Below are 18,509 nucleotides of genomic sequence, written 5' to 3'. Positions count from 1 at the left end.
TATAAGTAAAGGTGAGTATGGGGGCTGTCCCCCACATGGGTGCTGCATTGGTGCTTGCTGTTGGTATATATAAGTAAAGGTGAGTGTGGGAGTCTGTCCCCCACATGGGTGCTGTGCTGGAGCTTGCTGTTGGTATATACAAGTAAAGGCGAGTGTGGGAGCTGTCCCCCGCATAAGTACTGCACTGGAGCTTGCTGTTGGTATATATAAGTAAAGGCGAGTGTGAGGGCTGTCCACCACATGAGTACTGCACTGGAGCTTGCTGTTGGTATATATAAGTAAAGGTGAGTGTGGGGGCTGTCCCCCACATGAGTGCTGCATTGGAGCTTGCTGTTGGTATATATAAGTAAAGGTGAGTGTGGGGGCTGTCCCCCATGAGTGCTGCATTGGAGCTTGCTGTTGGTATATATAAGTAAAGGTGAGTGTGGGGGCTGTCCCCCACATGGGTGCTGCACTGGAGCTTGCTGTTGGTATATATAAGTAAAGGTGAGTGTGGGGGCTTTCCCCCACATGGGTGCTGTACTATAGCTTGCTGTTGGTATATATAAGTAAAGGTCAGTGTGGGGGCTGTCCCCCACATGAGTACTGCACTGGAGCTTGCTGTTGGTATATATAAGTAAAGGCGAGTGTGGGGGCTGTCCCCCGCATAAGTACTGCACTGGAGCTTGCTGTTGGTATATATAAGTAAAGGCGAGTGTGAGGGCTGTCCACCACATGAGTACTGCACTGGAGCTTGCTGTTGGTATATATAAGTAAAGGTGAGTGTGAGGGCTGTCCCCCACATGAGTGCTGCATTAGAGCTTGCTGTTGGTATATATAAGTAAAGGTGAGTGTAGGGGCTGTCCCCCACATGGGTGCTGTACTATAGTTTGCTGTTGGTATATATAACTAAAGGTGAGTGTGGGGGCTGTCCCCCACATGAGTGCTGCATTGGAGCTTGCTGTTGGTATATATAAGTAAAGGCCAGTGTGGGGTGAGTGTTTTAGTGTCCAAAAAGTTAATGGAATTGCCACAACCTGAGGCAACAAAATTAAGAAAGCCAATACTGTCTTTAATGAAGCATACAAAATTGTCAACATCTGTCTTACTACCCTTTCCAGGCAAAACATATGTCATCAGTGTAACAGTGATACATAATGATGTGTTGAAAACGTGGAGGAAAAGAGAATGTTCCAAGTTCTCATGCTTTTTGAACACTAAAATGGTTTCTCTTCCTAATGGAACATTATTCTCTACTGTTTACAGAAAGTCATCATATAAAAATAACTAGATTTTTCTAATCAGCATCCGTTTTATATGAAAAAAAACTTTGTTAAAGGACAGTTCATTCATTTGTCTCGACTTAGTCATGATGAGGAATTTTTAGCACAGTGTTTTTACTTCAAAAGATGTTTTTGCTTAAGAACTTTACACACAGTGCAGACTGGATAAGTTGTTGACTGCAACTGAGCTGAAAATATAAGTATCTTGATTTTTTTTTTGATTATTTTTACAGATTACTGTTTTTAAAATTTAATATATATATATATATAGCACTTTGTCTATTCTGTATCTTTACAAATCCTTATCTGTTTAAAAACTTTCATTTGTGTCTCGTGCTTGCTGGCTGTAGGCTATTGTTTTAACTGAAGCATTTCCTTTGTGTAATTATCTTTTGGCTAGTGGGGACTGGTTCTTTTGTGTTCTGAAAAGCTGTTTTGGTATTTAAGCCCTAACTTTGATAGGGTTTCTGTCTTTACACACAGTGCAGACTGGTTAAGTTGTTGACTGCAACTGAGCTGAAAATATAAGTATCTTGATTTTTTGATTATTTTTACAGATTACTGTTTTTAAAATTTAATATATATATATATATAGCACTTTGTCTATTCTGTATCTTTACAAATCCTTATCTGTTTAAAAACTTTCATTTGTGTCTCTAGTGCTTGCTGGCTGTAGGCTATTGTTTTAACTGAAGCATTTCCTCTGTGTAATTATCTTTTGGCTAGTGGGGGCTGGTTCTTTTGTGTTCTGAAAAGCTGTTCTGGTATTTAAGCCCTAACTTTGATAGGGTTTCTGTCTTTACACACAGTGCAGACTGGTTAAGTTGTTGACTGCAACTGAGCTGAAAATATAAGTATCTTGATTTTTTTGATTATTTTCACAGATTACTGTTTTTAAATTTAATATACATATATATATATATATATATATATATATATATATATATATATATATAGAGCACTTTGTCTATTCTGTATCTTTACAAATTCTTATCTGTTTAAAAACTTTCATTTGTGTCTCTAGTGCTTGCTGGCTGTAGGCTATTGTTTTAACTGAAGCATTTCCTCTGTGTAATTATCTTTTGGCTAGTGGGGGCTGGTTCTTTTGTGTTCTGAAAAGCTGTTCTGGTATTTAAGCCCTAACTTTGATAGGGTTTCTGTCTTTACACACAGTGCAGACTGGATAAGTTGTTGACTGCAACTGAGCTGAAAATATAAGTATCTTGATTTTTTTTTGATTATTTTTACAGATTACTGTTTTTAAAATTTAATATATATATATATATAGCACTTTGTCTATTCTGTATCTTTACAAATTCTTATCTGTTTAAAAACTTTCATTTGTGTCTCTAGTGCTTGCTAGCTGTAGGCTATTGTTTTACCTGAAGCATTTCCTCTGTGTAATTATCTTTTGGCTAGTGGGGGCTGGTTCTTTTGTGTTCTGAAAAGCTGTTCTGGTATTTAAGCCCTAACTTTGATAGGGTTTCTGTCTTTACACACAGTGCAGACTGGATAAGTTGTTGACTGCAACTGAGCTGAAAATATAAGTATCTTGATTTTTTTGATTATTTTTACAGATTACTGTTTTTAAAATTTAATATATATATATATATATATATATATATATATATATATATATATATATGTATATAGCACTTTGTCTATTCTGTATCTTTACAAATCCTTATCTGTTTAAAACTTTCATTTGTGTCTCTAGTGCTTGCTGGCTGTAGGCTATTGTTTTAACTGAAGCATTTCCTCTGTGTAATTATCTTTTGGCTAGTGGGGGCTGGTTCTTTTGTGTTCTGAAAAGCTGTTCTGGTATTTAAGCCCTAACTTTGATAGGGTTTCTGTCTTTACACACAGTGCAGACTGGATAAGTTGTTGACTGCAACTGAGCTGAAAATATAAGTATCTTGATTTTTTGATTATTTTTACAGATTACTGTTTTTAAAATTTAATATATATATATATATAGCACTTTGTCTATTCTGTATCTTTACAAATCCTTATCTGTTTAAAAACTTTCATTTGTGTCTCTAGTGCTTGCTGGCTGTAGGCTATTGTTTTAACTGAAGCATTTCCTCTGTATAATTATCTTTTGGCTAGTGGGGGCTGGTTCTTTTGTGTTCTGAAAAGCTGTTCTGGTATTTAAGCCTTAACTTTGATAGGGTTTCTGTCTTTACAAACAGTGCAGACTGGATAAGTTGTTGACTGCAACTGAGCTGAAAATATAAGTATCTTGATTTTTTTTTGATTATTTTTACAGATTACTGTTTTTAAAATTTAATATATATATATAGCACTTTGTCTATTCTGTATCTTTACAAATCCTTATCTGTTTAAAAACTTTCATTTGTGTCTCTAGTGCTTGCTGGCTGTAGGCTATTGTTTTAACTGAAGCATTTCCTCTGTGTAATTATCTTTTGGCTAGTGGGGGCTGGTTCTTTTGTGTTCTGAAAAGCTGTTCTGGTATTTAAGCCCTAACTTTGATAGGGTTTCTGTCTTTACACACAGTGCAGACTGGATAAGTTGTTGACTGCAACTGAGCTGAAAATATAAGTATCTTGATTTTTTTTTTTTGATTATTTTTACAGATTACTGTTTTTAAAATTTAATATATATATATATATATATATATATATATATATATAGCACTTTGTCTATTCTGTATCTTTACAAATTCTTATCTGTTTAAAAACTTTCATTTGTGTCTCTAGTGCTTGCTGGCTGTAGGCTATTGTTTTAACTGAAGCATTTCCTCTGTGTAATTATCTTTTGGCTAGTGGGGGCTGGTCTTTTGTGTTCTGAAAAGCTGTTCTGGTATTTAAGCCCTAACTTTGATAGGGTTTCTGTCTTTACACACAGTGCAGACTGGTTAAGTTGTTGACTGCAACTGAGCTGAAAATATAAGTATCTTGATTTTTTTGATTATTTTCACAGATTACTGTTTTAAAAATTTAATATATATATATATAGCACTTTGTCTATTCTGTATCTTTACAAATCCTTATCTGTTTAAAAACTTTCATTTGTGTCTCTAGTGCTTGCTGGCTGTAGGCTATTGTTTTAACTGAAGCATTTCCTCTGTATAATTATCTTTTGGCTAGTGGGGGCTGGTTCTTTTGTGTTCTGAAAAGCTGTTCTGGTATTTAAGCCCTAACTTTGATAGGGTTTCTGTCTTTACACACAGTGCAGACTGGTTAAGTTGTTGACTGCAACTGAGCTGAAAATATAAGTATCTTGATTTTTTGATTATTTTTACAGATTACTGTTTTTAAAATTTAATATATATATATATATATATATATATATATATATATATATATAGCACTTTGTCTATTCTGTATCTTTACAAATCCTTATCTGTTTAAAAACTTTCATTTGTGTCTCTAGTGCTTGCTGGCTGTAGGCTATTGTTTTAACTGAAGCATTTCCTCTGTGTAATTATCTTTTGGCTAGTGGGGGCTGGTTCTTTTGTGTTCTGAAAAGCTGTTCTGGTATTTAAGCCCTAACTTTGATAGGGTTTCTGTCTTTACACACAGTGCAGACTGGATAAGTTGTTGACTGCAACTGAGCTGAAAATATAAGTATCTTGATTTTTTTGATTATTTTTACAGATTACTGTTTTTAAAATTTAATATATATATATATATATATATATATATATATATATATATATATATATATATATATAGCACTTTGTCTATTCTGTATCTTTACAAATCCTTATCTGTTTTAAAACTTTCATTTGTGTCTCTAGTGCTTGCTGGCTGTAGGCTATTGTTTTAACTGAAGCATTTCCTCTGTGTAATTATCTTTTGGCTAGTGGGGGCTGGTTCTTTTGTGTTCTGAAAAGCTGTTTTGGTATTTAAGCCCTAACTTTGATAGGGTTTCTGTCTTTACACACAGTGCAGACTGGATAAGTTGTTGACTGCAACTGAGCTGAAAATATAAGTATCTTGATTTTTTTGATTATTTTTACAGATTACTGTTTTTAAAATTTAATATATATATATATATATATATATATATATATATATATATATATAGCACTTTGTCTATTCTGTATCTTTACAAATTCTTATCTGTTTAAAACTTTCATTTGTGTCTCTAGTGCTTGCTGGCTGTAGGCTATTGTTTTAACTGAAGCATTTCCTCTGTGTAATTATCTTTTGGCTAGTGGGGGCTGGTTCTTTTGTGTTCTGAAAAGCTGTTCTGGTATTTAAGCCCTAACTTTGATAGGGTTTCTGTCTTTACACACAGTGCAGACTGGATAAGTTGTTGACTGCAACTGAGCTGAAAATATAAGTATCTTGATTTTTTTTTTTGATTATTTTTACAGATTACTGTTTTTAAAATTTAATATATATATATATATATATATATATATATATATATATATATATATATATATAGCACTTTGTCTATTCTGTATCTTTACAAATCCTTATCTGTTTAAAAACTTTCATTTGTGTCTCTAGTGCTTGCTGGCTGTAGGCTATTGTTTTAACTGAAGCATTTCCTCTGTGTAATTATCTTTTGGCTAGTGGGGGCTGGTTCTTTTGTGTTCTGAAAAGCTGTTCTGGTATTTAAGCCCTAACTTTGATAGGGTTTCTGTCTTTACACACAGTGCAGACTGGATAAGTTGTTGACTGCAACTGAGCTGAAAATATAAGTATCTTGATTTTTTTTTGATTATTTTTACAGATTACTGTTTTTAAAATTTAATATATATATATATATATATATATATATATATATATATATATATATATATATATATATATATATATATAGCACTTTGTCTATTCTGTATCTTTACAAATCCTTATCTGTTTAAAAACTTTCATTTGTGTCTCTAGTGCTTGCTGGCTGTAGGCTATTGTTTTAACTGAAGCATTTCCTCTGTGTAATTATCTTTTGGCTAGTGGGGGCTGGTTCTTTTGTGTTCTGAAAAGCTGTTCTGGTATTTAAGCCCTAACTTTGATAGGGTTTCTGTCTTTACACACAGTGCAGACTGGATAAGTTGTTGACTGCAACTGAGCTGAAAATATAAGTATCTTGATTTTTTGATTATTTTTACAGATTACTGTTTTTAAAATTTAATATATATATATATATATATATATATATATATAGCACTTTGTCTACTCTGTATCTTTACAAATCCTTATCTGTTTAAAAACTTTCATTTGTGTCTCTAGTGCTTGCTGGCTGTAGGCTATTGTTTTAACTGAAGCATTTCCTCTGTATAATTATCTTTTGGCTAGTGGGGGCTGGTTCTTTTGTGTTCTGAAAAGCTGTTCTGGTATTTAAGCCCTAACTTTGATAGGGTTTCTGTCTTTACACACAGTGCAGACTGGATAAGTTGTTGACTGCAACTGAGCTGAAAATATAAGTATCTTGATTTTTTTGATTATTTTTTACAGATTACTGTTTTTAAAATTTAATATATATATATATATATATAGCACTTTGTCTATTCTGTATCTTTACAAATACTTATCTGTTTAAAAACTTTCATTCGTGTCTCTAGTGCTTGCTGGCTGTAGGCTATTGTTTTAACTGAAGCATTTCCTCTGTGTAATTATCTTTTGGCTAGTGGGGGCTGGTTCTTTTGTGTTCTGAAAAGCTGTTCTGGTATTTAAGCCCTAACTTTGATAGGGTTTCTGTCTTTACACACAGTGCAGACTGGATAAGTTGTTGACTGCAACTGAGCTGAAAATATAAGTATCTTGATTTTTTTTTGGATTATTTTTACAGATTACTGTTTTTAAAATTTAATATATATATATATATATATATATATATATATATATATAGCACTTTGTCTATTCTGTATCTTTACAAATTCTTATCTGTTTAAAAACTTTCATTTGTGTCTCTAGTGCTTGCTGGCTGTAGGCTATTGTTTTAACTGAAGCATTCCTCTGTGTAATTATCTTTTGGCTAGTGGGGGCTGGTTCTTTTGTGTTCTGAAAAGCTGTTCTGGTATTTAAGCCCTAACTTTGATAGGGTTTCTGTCTTTACACACAGTGCAGACTGGATAAGTTGTTGACTGCAACTGAGCTGAAAATATAAGTATCTTGATTTTTTTGATTATTTTTACAGATTACTGTTTTTAAAATTTAATATATATATATATATATATATATATATATATATATATATATATATATATATATATATATAGCACTTTGTCTATTCTGTATCTTTACAAATCCTTATCTGTTTAAAAACTTTCATTTGTGTCTCTAGTGCTTGCTGGCTGTAGGCTATTGTTTTAACTGAAGCATTTCCTCTGTGTAATTATCTTTTGGCTAGTGGGGCTGGTTCCTTTGTGCTCTGAAAAGCTGTTTTGGTATTTAAGCCCTAACTTTGATAGGGTTTCTGTCTTTACACACAGTGCAGACTGGATAAGTTGTTGACTGCAACTGAGCTGAAAATATAAGTATCTTGATTTTTTTGATTATTTTTACAGATTACTATTTTTAAATTTAATATATATATATATATATATATATATATATATATATATATATATATATATATATATAGCACTTTGTCTATTCTGTATCTTTACAAATTCTTATCTGTTTAAAAACTTTCATTTGTGTCTCTAGTGCTTGCTGGCTGTAGGCTATTGTTTTAACTGAAGCATTTCCTCTGTGTAATTATCTTTTGGCTAGTGGGGCTAGTTCTTTTGTGTTCTGAAAAGCTGTTCTGGTATTTAAGCCCTAACTTTGATAGGGTTTCTGTCTTTACACACAGTGCAGACTGGATAAGTTGTTGACTGCAACTGAGCTGAAAATATAAGTATCTTGATTTTTTTTTTGATTATTTTTACAGATTACTGTTTTTAAAATTTAATATATATATATATATATATATATATATATATATATATATATATATATATAGCACTTTGTCTATTCTGTATCTTTACAAATCCTTATCTGTTTAAAAACTTTCATTTGTGTCTCTAGTGCTTGCTGGCTGTAGGCTATTGTTTTAACTGAAGCATTTCCTCTGTGTAATTATCTTTTTGGCTAGTGGGGCTGGTTCTTTTGTGTTCTGAAAAGCTGTTCTGGTATTTAAGCCCTAACTTTGATAGGGTTTCTGTCTTTACACACAGTGCAGACTGGATAAGTTGTTGACTGCAACTGAGCTGAAAATATAAGTATCTTGATTTTTTTTGATTATTTTTACAGATTACTGTTTTAACAATTTAATATATATATATATATATATATATATATATATATATATATATATATATATATATAGCACTTTGTCTATTCTGTATCTTTACAAATCCTTATCTGTTTAAAAACTTTCATTTGTGTCTCTAGTGCTTGCTGGCTGTAGGCTATTGTTTTAACTGAAGCATTTCCTCTGTGTAATTATCTTTTGGCTAGTGGGGGCTGGTTCTTTTGTGTTCTGAAAAGCTGTTCTGGTATTTAAGCCCTAACTTTGATAGGGTTTCTGTCTTTACACACAGTGCAGACTGGATAAGTTGTTGACTGCAACTGAGCTGAAAATATAAGTATCTTGATTTTTTGATTATTTTTACAGATTACTGTTTTTAAAATTTAATATATATATATATATATATATATATATATATAGCACTTTGTCTACTCTGTATCTTTACAAATCCTTATCTGTTTAAAAACTTTCATTTGTGTCTCTAGTGCTTGCTGGCTGTAGGCTATTTTGTCCCACCCTCCCTCCCTGTTGGTGTCTTGCTCTTATACTTGGTGGCTTTGCAGTTGCCCGCCCCTACTGTGACACTCCTCCCAGTCTAGTGTCATTAGCTCATTCTGCCTAATACAGAGAGAACATTTGATAAGGCCTTCTGTTCCTCCTTTTTCCCTTTCAAAAAGTAAAACAAAACTTCTTTTTTTTTTCTTTCGCCTGAACCTCCTTGTGTTCTGACTGTGCTTCTCAGACATTTTGGAATTATACAGTATATTTCAGAGCATATATTATAACTGTAATAGCCTTAATATTGCTACAACTCAAGTGCTCTAGGTTGCACTGCATCTGAAGTGTTTGTGTGTTTTAGCTGCTTTTCTGTATATATAGACTTTTCTGTTTCTTTTACTAAATAAGCTCTGTAAAGTTGTTTTATTGCATTTCTGCCTGTATTTCTGAGTTTTTTTGCACTTTTAAAGTTTGTTTTTGCTTAGTTTAATTGGTAGGCTACACACTCAAGTGCTCTAGCCGAATTAAAGCATTTACTGTGTTTCTGTACCTAATTTCTGCTACTTTGTAAAAAAAAAAAAAAAAAAAAAAAAATATCCTTGTTTCCCGCCTTTACTGAACTAGAATAGTCCAGTCTTCAGGTATTGCTGATCTCTGGGCTGTGTCATAGTTCCTGTGTTGCCCATATCCTTATTTGGATAGGAGGAAGCTTCTTTGTTCACCAGTGAGAGTGGGGAGCTCTGAGCAGCCTATCTGTCCCTTGAGGAGTGGTTCCAGTCCAGTGACCTGTAGCTTATGGGCCGTTTTGGGCCATTTCCTATCTCTTTCTAACCCCCTGCTTTAAAGCCAGCTTTAGCGCACTTTTGCGCTTGTAATTTAAAGTTTGTCCTGTTTTTTGCATTTACCTGTTGAGGCTATACACTCAAGTACGCTAGCCTGTGTCACATATTTACTGCATTTTCCTGCTATTTGTTGAAAAAAAGAAAAAAAAAAAAAAATTATTATCCTTGTTTCCCGTCTTTCCTAACCTAGAGTAGTCCAAATACAGGCTTTGCTGTATTCTGGACTTTTGGAAAGTTCCTGTGTTGCCATTTCCTTTCTTGGATTAAGGGAGGCTTCTTTGTTCACCAGTGGCAGTGGGGAGCTTAGAGCAGCCTATCTATCCCTGGAGGAGTGTTCCCAGCACAAGAATCTTATAGGTTCATAGGTTCATAGGTTGGTACTAGGCTATCAGCCCTAGGGCCTATACAAGCCTAGCCATAACAATTCCTTGGCTATTTCTTCCCACATTATTTACTTTCCTGCTAGATCTGGTAATCTACTGGCCATTTTGGGCCAATTTCTAGCTCTTTCAAATCCCCCTGTATAAAACCCGCTTTGGCAAGGTTTTTGCACTTGTTACTACTCAGCCAAGCTCCTCGTGGTCCTGCAGAGTGGTGCTAGCAGCAGAGAGGCTAAAAGAGTGACTGCTAACCTGATAAGTGTTTTTTCCTGCTACTACCTGGGTGACTGTCCGATCTAGCTAAACTGCAAATATTTCTGCTTCTTGAACTGTTTTAAACTGCTTAAAGTTGTTTTTGCACCTGCACTTTTTAAGTTTGTCCTGTTTGTTGCATTTACCTGTTGAGGCTACACACTCAAGTGTGCTAGCCTGTGTTACATATTTACTGCATTTTCCTGCTATTTGTTGAAAAAAAGAAAAAAAAAAAAAAAAAAAAAAAAAAAATTATCCTTGTTTCCCGTCTTTCCTGACCTAGAGTAGTCCAAATACAGGCTTTGCTGTATTCTGGACTTTTGGAAAGTTCCTGTGTTGTCCATTTCCTTTCTTGGATAGAGGGAGGTTTCTTTGTTCACCAGTGGCAGTGGGGAACTTAGAGCAGCCTATCTATCCCTGGAGGAGTGTTCCCAGCACAAGAATCTGGTAGTCTATTGGCCATTTTGGGCCAATTTCTAGCTCTTTCAAATCCCCCTGTATAAAACCCGCTTTGGCGAGGTTTTTGCGCTTGTTACTACTCAGCCAAGCTCCTCGTGGTCCTGCAGAGTGGTGCTAGCAGCAGAGAGGCTAAAAGAGCGACTGCTAACCTGATAAAAGTGTTTTTTTCCTGCTACTACCTGGGCAACTGTCCGATCTAGCTAAACTACAAATATTTCTGCTTCTTGAACTGTTTTAAACTGTCTAAAGTTGTTTTTGCACCTGCACTTTTAAAGTTTGTCCTGTTTGTTGCATTTATTTGTTGAGGCTACACACTCAAGGGCGCTAGCCTGTGTTACATATTTATTGCAATTTCCTGCTGTTTGTTGCAAAAAAAAAAAAGTTATCCTTGTTTCCCATCTTTCCTGACCTAGAGTAGTCCAAATACAGGCTTTGCTGTATTCTGGACTTTTGGAAAGTTCCTGTGTTGCCATTTCCTTTCTTGGATAGAGGGAGGCTTCCTTGTTCACCAGTGGCAGTGGGGAGCTTGGAGCAGGCTATCTGTCCCTGGAGGAGTGTTCCCAGCACAGGAATCTGGTAGTCTGTTGGCTGTTTTGGGCCAATTTCTAGCTCTTTCAAGTCCGCTTTGCGTGATTTTGTGCATAGCGCTTCATCGAGCAGCGCCGCTTATTTAGGTTTGAGCCTTGGAACTGATCTAGTTCTCATAATAAACACCCTATTCCTATGCTAAAGCCTAGCACTTGCTCACTAAAGCAATTATATAAGTCAGCACTAAAAAATTAAAAGCACTACACCCTCACAAACTCCCCTTGAGTAACTTGTTCCCCATTGGCCCTTTTTTTCAATTATAAAGGAATTCCCAATACTATTCTAGCATGTCCAAAGGTCAGTTGTCAATCTCCTCTCTGGTCCAGCTGGTGAACCTGGGAATCTTGAGGCAATGTTACAACTGCCTAATGTACACAGACAACCCTCTCCTCCTCCCAACAAATTCCAACACATGTGAGAGATGCAACCATATAGCCAAACTGGAGGCTAAGCTCTCTCAACTCAGTACTAGCGTAACCAGTCAGGAGGAGAAGGAAACCACACTCACTACAATTCCAGTCTCACATAGACCTACCATGACAGCAAACCAAACACATAAACACACAAAACATACTTGGAGGCTCTAAATAAAAATCTGCCTAAGCAGCAGAGACCTCCAAAGCAGACACCCAAGCAACCGCTACCCCAAAACAAAACACATGCAACACATAGCTCACAAAGCCAGTGTGCCAAACAGTCACAGCCCTTAAGGCTAAACAACACACCTGATACACTTGTAATAGGTGACTCTATCATCAGGCACACTGACGTCCCGCTCACCAGGCTGAACAAGGAGAAGGTCACGGTGAGCTGCCTATCGGGTGCTAGGATCCGCCACATAACACAAGCACTCAGGTCACTCCAAGGCAAGTACAAATATGACTCAGTCATTGTCCATGCTGGTGTGAATGACCTGAGACGTACCTCCCTGGACTACATGAAAAGAGACATAGAGGAGCTCTCTGGGCATGTAGCCCAGGCCGGTATGACCCTGACCTTGAGTAGCATCTTACCCTCACCAAGAATGATGCCACAGTATGAAGACAAGATTATCAATTTCAACAATTGGCTTAAGTATTGGTGTCATTCAAAGGGGATCCAATGCCTGTCAGCCTGGGATGACATGCTCGACAAGCCACGATGCTTCGCTAGGGATGGCTTGCACCTGTCACCCCTGGGCTTTTGGATATTGGCAAAGGCTCTTGCTACCCCCATAGTGCCTTTTTAGGCAAGGCTCAAAAGACAAACCCACCTCCATAGGTATCACAAGGGATAAGAAACTAAGAGTAATGCTACTCAACGCCATAAGTCTAAACCTCAAGATGCACGACTCAAACTCTCCTTAGCATGGAGAACATCGATATCTGTGCAGTAACAGAAACCTGGTTCAAGGCTCTCGAGAGCACCCCAGCACTACCAGGTTATACCTCATACCATGCTTTTCGCCCCAAAACTTGGACCGAACCACAAAAGGAGGGGAGTATCAATATTCACAAAGATACCCACACCTCCGGTTGGTGGCACAGCACGAAGCATCAGAGACTATCCATGTGCAACTAACAGTGGGTAAAACTGCCTTCCAGTTTATAGCCTGCTACAGACCACCCTCCCAAACCCAGGAACCCCACTCGGCCTTCCTGAGAACACTGGAAAATATGAAGGTCTCTCCAAACACCATTATATCGGGTGACTTCAACTACCCAACCATAGACTGGGAGCATTACTCTAGCTCCAACACCCTAGCCCAAAGGTTCCTAGAATTTATAAACTCAAATGCTATGGAACAACTTGTTACCACTCCCACAAGAGGGAAAACATACTGACCTGATCATCACCAACATGGGGACACTATGCTCCAGACCAGAAGTGTATCCCTCACTGGTAAGATCAGACCATAAACTAATCTCACTGGATATTCACATCCCGACCCCACCCCCTGCCCAGAAAACCACAGTGAAAAACTTCTCTAAATCAAATTTCACACGCCTCAAAACCAAGGCGAAATCCTTCAAAGCCCCCGGGCCTGTGGAAAATACGGCCCAGACTGCAGAATCCTTTAAAAACGCATTCTATGAACACCTTCAGGAATGCATGGATCATGCAATCCCAAATAAAACCAAGACCCAATCCTCCGAAGGCAGACGGCCTGTCTGGTGGACCCCAGCCATAAACGAACTATACAATAGAAGGAGGAAGCTACTACATGACAGAGCAAAATCCCAAAAAGGGAAGGCATCTCTGATCAGTATTAGCAAAACTACGGGCACTCATAAAATCGCCTAAGGCCAGCTTCGAGAGAAAAATTGCACAGGACACTAAGGATAATCACAAGGCTTTCTTTAGTTATGTTAGGAACCTGGGTGGGAATTCCCAGATATGCTCAGAATTAGTCCAAAATGACAAAAAATACACCCAACCCACAGACATTGCCAACATCCTAGCTGACAGGTTCAGCGCAAACTTCTCCCCTCCCCACCAAAAGGTAACATCTATCCCAGCAGAGTGCTGCCCCCTGACATCTCAGATGCTCAGGTAAGAGCTGCCCTCTCCAAAGCAAGAAACACAGCATCAATGGGACCAGACGGTGTCCCGGGCTGCATCCTACATGAACTCCAAGAAGAGCTAAACCCAAACATAAAACTACTGTTCAATCTCAGCCTTACTACAGGATATCTACCCAAAGAGTGGCGTACAGCAACAGTGGTCCCTCTCCACAAAGGTGGTGCCTCAACGGATCCTGGAAACTATCGCCCCATAAGTCTCACTAGCTTGGTCTGCAAAGCTATGGAAAGGATCATCATGGACCTTATAAATAAAGATATTGGGGACCTACAGACACTGGATCCTACCCAGTTCGGCTTTGTTAAGGGCAGATCCTGCCTCTTAAACCTGGTCAATTTCTTTGAAACAGTCACCAAGGCCATTGACAAGGGAAGGTGGTCCACACAGCCTACCTGGACCTCGCAAAAGCCTTCGATACAATACCCCACTCGGGCATTATAGATAAGCTCACCAGCTTAAATATAAACCCCTATGTCACTAGATGGGTTGCAAACTGGCTCAAGGACAGAACCCACATGGTTAGAATAGCTGGAGCCATGTCAGACTCCAAACCAGTTACAAGTGGCGTCCCACAAGGCTCAGTCTTGGGACCCCTCTTCTTCGGTATATATTTCTCGGAGGTACAGGCCAACATGGAAGGACTGTGGCTGACCAAGTTCGCAGATGACTGCAAACTGGGCACTATAATAGACTCTCCAGCTGACACAAGCATCCTCCAAAAGGGCCTCATAGAAACAGACAACTGGTGCCAGAGCCATGGTCTCAAGCTAAATGCCAAAAAGTGTATAGTCATCCCCTTTGGCAAAAACAGTGTCACAAATTACCACATAGGTGGTAATCCATTAAGTACAGAAGAAGTAATTAGGGACCTGGGGACCCAAGTTGATAGCAATCTCTCATTTGACAACCACGTGGCCAAAGTGGTTAGAAAAACATTTTATATAGCCCACCTAATCATGAAGGGATTCACATCTAGATCAGGGGAGGTCATCGTGCCTCTTTACTCATCCCTCATCAGGCCCATAATTGAGTACAATGCCCCTTTTGGGATGTACCTTACCAGACACCTGCAGCAACTGGAAAGACCCCAAAAGTACCTCACAAAGAGGATCAAGGGGCTCAAACAGATGCCGTATGCTGCCCGGTTAAAGAAACTCCAGCTCTACTCAGTGGCATACCACCTGCTTAGAGGCGATCTGTGCCTGACTTATAAAGCCATGTCCAACCCGGAATTAATGGACATGCTGCACCTCAGAAAATCCAAATCCCATCGAGCTACACGCTCGAGGGACTTAAACCTCAGCACTGAAATAAATAGGACATGCTGGAGGGACAGATTCATAACCCAGAGGCTCCCTTCACTCTGGAATAAAATCCCAGTCCAGGTTAGGCAGAGTCCCTCATTGACTCTCTTCAAGAGGAATCTTGATGAGTGGATGGGAGATCATAGGTTTACCCCGGGTATCACTTCTGTGTCACTGTTAGACAGAAGCGCAGTATACTAACCTCGAAAAAGGGCATAGCAAAATTAATTTAAAATGGGTGGCGAAAGCCATACCCTCTCTGGCTAGGCTTATAAATGCCCTAGGGCAGATAGCCTAGTATGAACCTATGAACCTATGAACCTATGAACTATCCTTTGCAGTTAATTGACAATCTGCTTCATGAAGTCTCTTCATCTAGGTATTCCAAATACCTTCCTAGTTTGCCCTACTTTCAAAATAAAATTCTGAAAAATCTCAGCTTCAAGTGTGAAAGGTTTTACTTACAATTCGCCAGTCACACCTGAATGACTTGTACCTGTACAACTGATTTTCCTTACAAGAAATTATTACTGGTACTATCTCTAGTATAGTGCTGAATATGATCGGCAGTTTTTGGATATTTCTTTTTTTCTTCAGTTTAATGTAAGCAGGTAGTTGGTATATATAAGTAAAGGTGAGTGTGGGGTATGTTCCCCACATGGGTGCTGCACTGGGGCTTACTGTTGGTATATATAAGTAAAGGTGAGTGTGGGGTCTGTCCCCCACATGGGTGCTGCATTGGTGCTCCCTGTTGGTATATATTAGTAAAGGTGAGCGTAGGTTCTGTCCCCCACATGGGTGCTGCGCTAGAGCTTGCTGTTGGTCTATATAAATAAAGGTGAGTGTGGGATCTATCCCACTCATGGATACTGCACCAGAACTTGCTGTTGGTATATATAAGTAAAGCTGAGTGTGGGGTCTGTCCCCCACATGGGTGCTGCATTGGAGCTTGCTGTTGGTATATATAAGTAAAGGTGAGTGTGGGGGTCTATCCCCCACATAGGTGCTACACTGGAGCTTGCTGTTGGTATATATAAGTAAAGGTGAGTGTGGACGTCTGTCCCCCACATGGGTGCTGCATTGGAGCTTGCTGTTGGTATATATAAGTAAAGGTGATTGTGTGGTCTGTCCCCCACATGGCTGCTGCATTGGAGCTTGTTGTTGCTATATATAAGTAAAGGTGAGTGTGGGAATGTCCCCTACATGGGTGCTGCATTGGTGCTTGCTGTTGGTATATATAAGTAAAGGTGAGTGTGGGGTCTGTCCCTCACATGGGTGCTGCACTGGGGCTTGCTGTTGGTATATATAAGTAAAGGTGAGTGTAGGGGCTGTCCCCCACATGGGTGCTGCATTGGAGCTTGCTGTTGCTATATATAAGTAAAGGTGAGTGTGGGAATGTCCCCCACATGGGTGCTGCATTGGTGCTTGCTGTTGGTATATATAAGTAAAGGTGAGTGTAGGGGCTGTCCCCCACATGGGTGCTGTACTATAGTTTGCTGTTGGTATATATAACTAAAGGTGAGTGTGGGGGCTGTCCCCCACATGAGTGCTGCATTGGAGCTTGCTGTTGGTATATATAAGTAAAGGCCACTGTGGGGTGAGTGTTTTAGTGTCCAAAAAGTTAATGGAATTGCCACAACCTGAGACAACAAAATTAAGAAAGCCAATAGTGTCTTTAATGAAGCATACACAATTGTCAGCATCTGTCTTACTACCCTTTCCAGGCAAAACATATGTCATCAGTGTAACAGTGATACATAATGATGTGTTGAAAACGTGGAGGTAAAGAATGTTCAAGTTCTCATGTGCTTTTTGAACACTAAAATGGTTTCTCTTCCTAATGGAACATTATTCTTCACTGTTTACAGAAAGTCATCATATAAAAATAACTATCTGGATTTTTCTAATCAGCATCCGTTTTATATGAAAAAGAACTTTGTTAAAGGACAGTTCATTCATTTGTCTCGACTTAGTCATGATGAAGAATTTTTAGCACAGTGTTTTTACTTCAAAAGATGTTTTTGCTTAGGAACTATCCTCTGCAGTTAATTGACAATCTGCTTCATGAAGTCTCTTCATCTAGGTATTCCAAATACCTTCCTAGTTTGCCTTTCAACCTACTGTTTCAGAACCTTCAAACTTGGACAGAACTCTTAGTTTTACGATTCCTATATGCAGAGACATGTCAGGTATTAGAGAAATAATTTCTAAGAACTGGGATACCATTTCAGACACTCCTCAAATAGGCATGTCTCTAGGAGTCTCCCTGAGTTTTACTTTCAAAAGAACAAAGACTATTCGTATGCATTTAGAAAGCAGAGACTCTCCTTTTTTGTGCTACACACATCACATCTCTTACAAATTGTTGTAACAAGTGTGTAGTTTGTCCATTTATTTTTACTGGTAAAAAGTTTGTTTTTCCACAATGTAACTACATTGTTAACTTTTCTAAGTATTATGAGTGTCATATGTCTTTCGTAGTATACGCTGGTGTTTGTGTTTCCTGCAAATCTTTCTACATAAACAAAAGCATGCACAGACTGTCTGACCATATTGAAGAGTATCTTGGAGGAATCAGAAATAGACATTTAAATAATGCACCAGCTAAACATAGTATTGGATGCTCACATTTTGTTAGGTTTACTTTTTTTGTATTGGAACAAATAGATTCCTTCTTTGGAGACTGCGACTCATACCTTGAATTAAAAGAGCTGAAGTGGCAATTGCTTTTGAATGCAGAAGCTAACCCTGGCCTCAGTGGAAACATTAATATTATGTGTGCTCTTCGCTGGCATCATTAAGACACTCCCTTTTTAAGTTCTATATGATAACTATTGTACTGCTGTCTCTACACATCACTTTACAAATTCATTTTGATGTCATTTCATCTTTACATCTATGTGCTCGGTATTTTCATTGGAGTATTTGAATTGTTTGTATATAGTTTATTGGCTGCTATTTCAATTTGTTCTATGTTTTTACATTTATACTGATCTCTGTTACAGTTCCTTGTATTCTGAAGAAGTTATTTTCATTTGACAAGAACGAAAGTGCTCAATAACTGTCCAGTGTTTGTTTTTTCCAGACATAGAAGTTTAGCTTTATATATATGTATATATATTGAAATACTGAAATACTGAATTTCAGTAT

This window comes from Protopterus annectens, chromosome 16.part0 (genome assembly GCF_019279795.1).
Source record: "Protopterus annectens isolate FY-2018-M chromosome 16.part0, PAN1.0, whole genome shotgun sequence".
Taxonomy (NCBI): Eukaryota; Metazoa; Chordata; order Ceratodontiformes; family Protopteridae; genus Protopterus; species Protopterus annectens.
Note: the sequence above shows the minus strand (reverse complement) of the source record.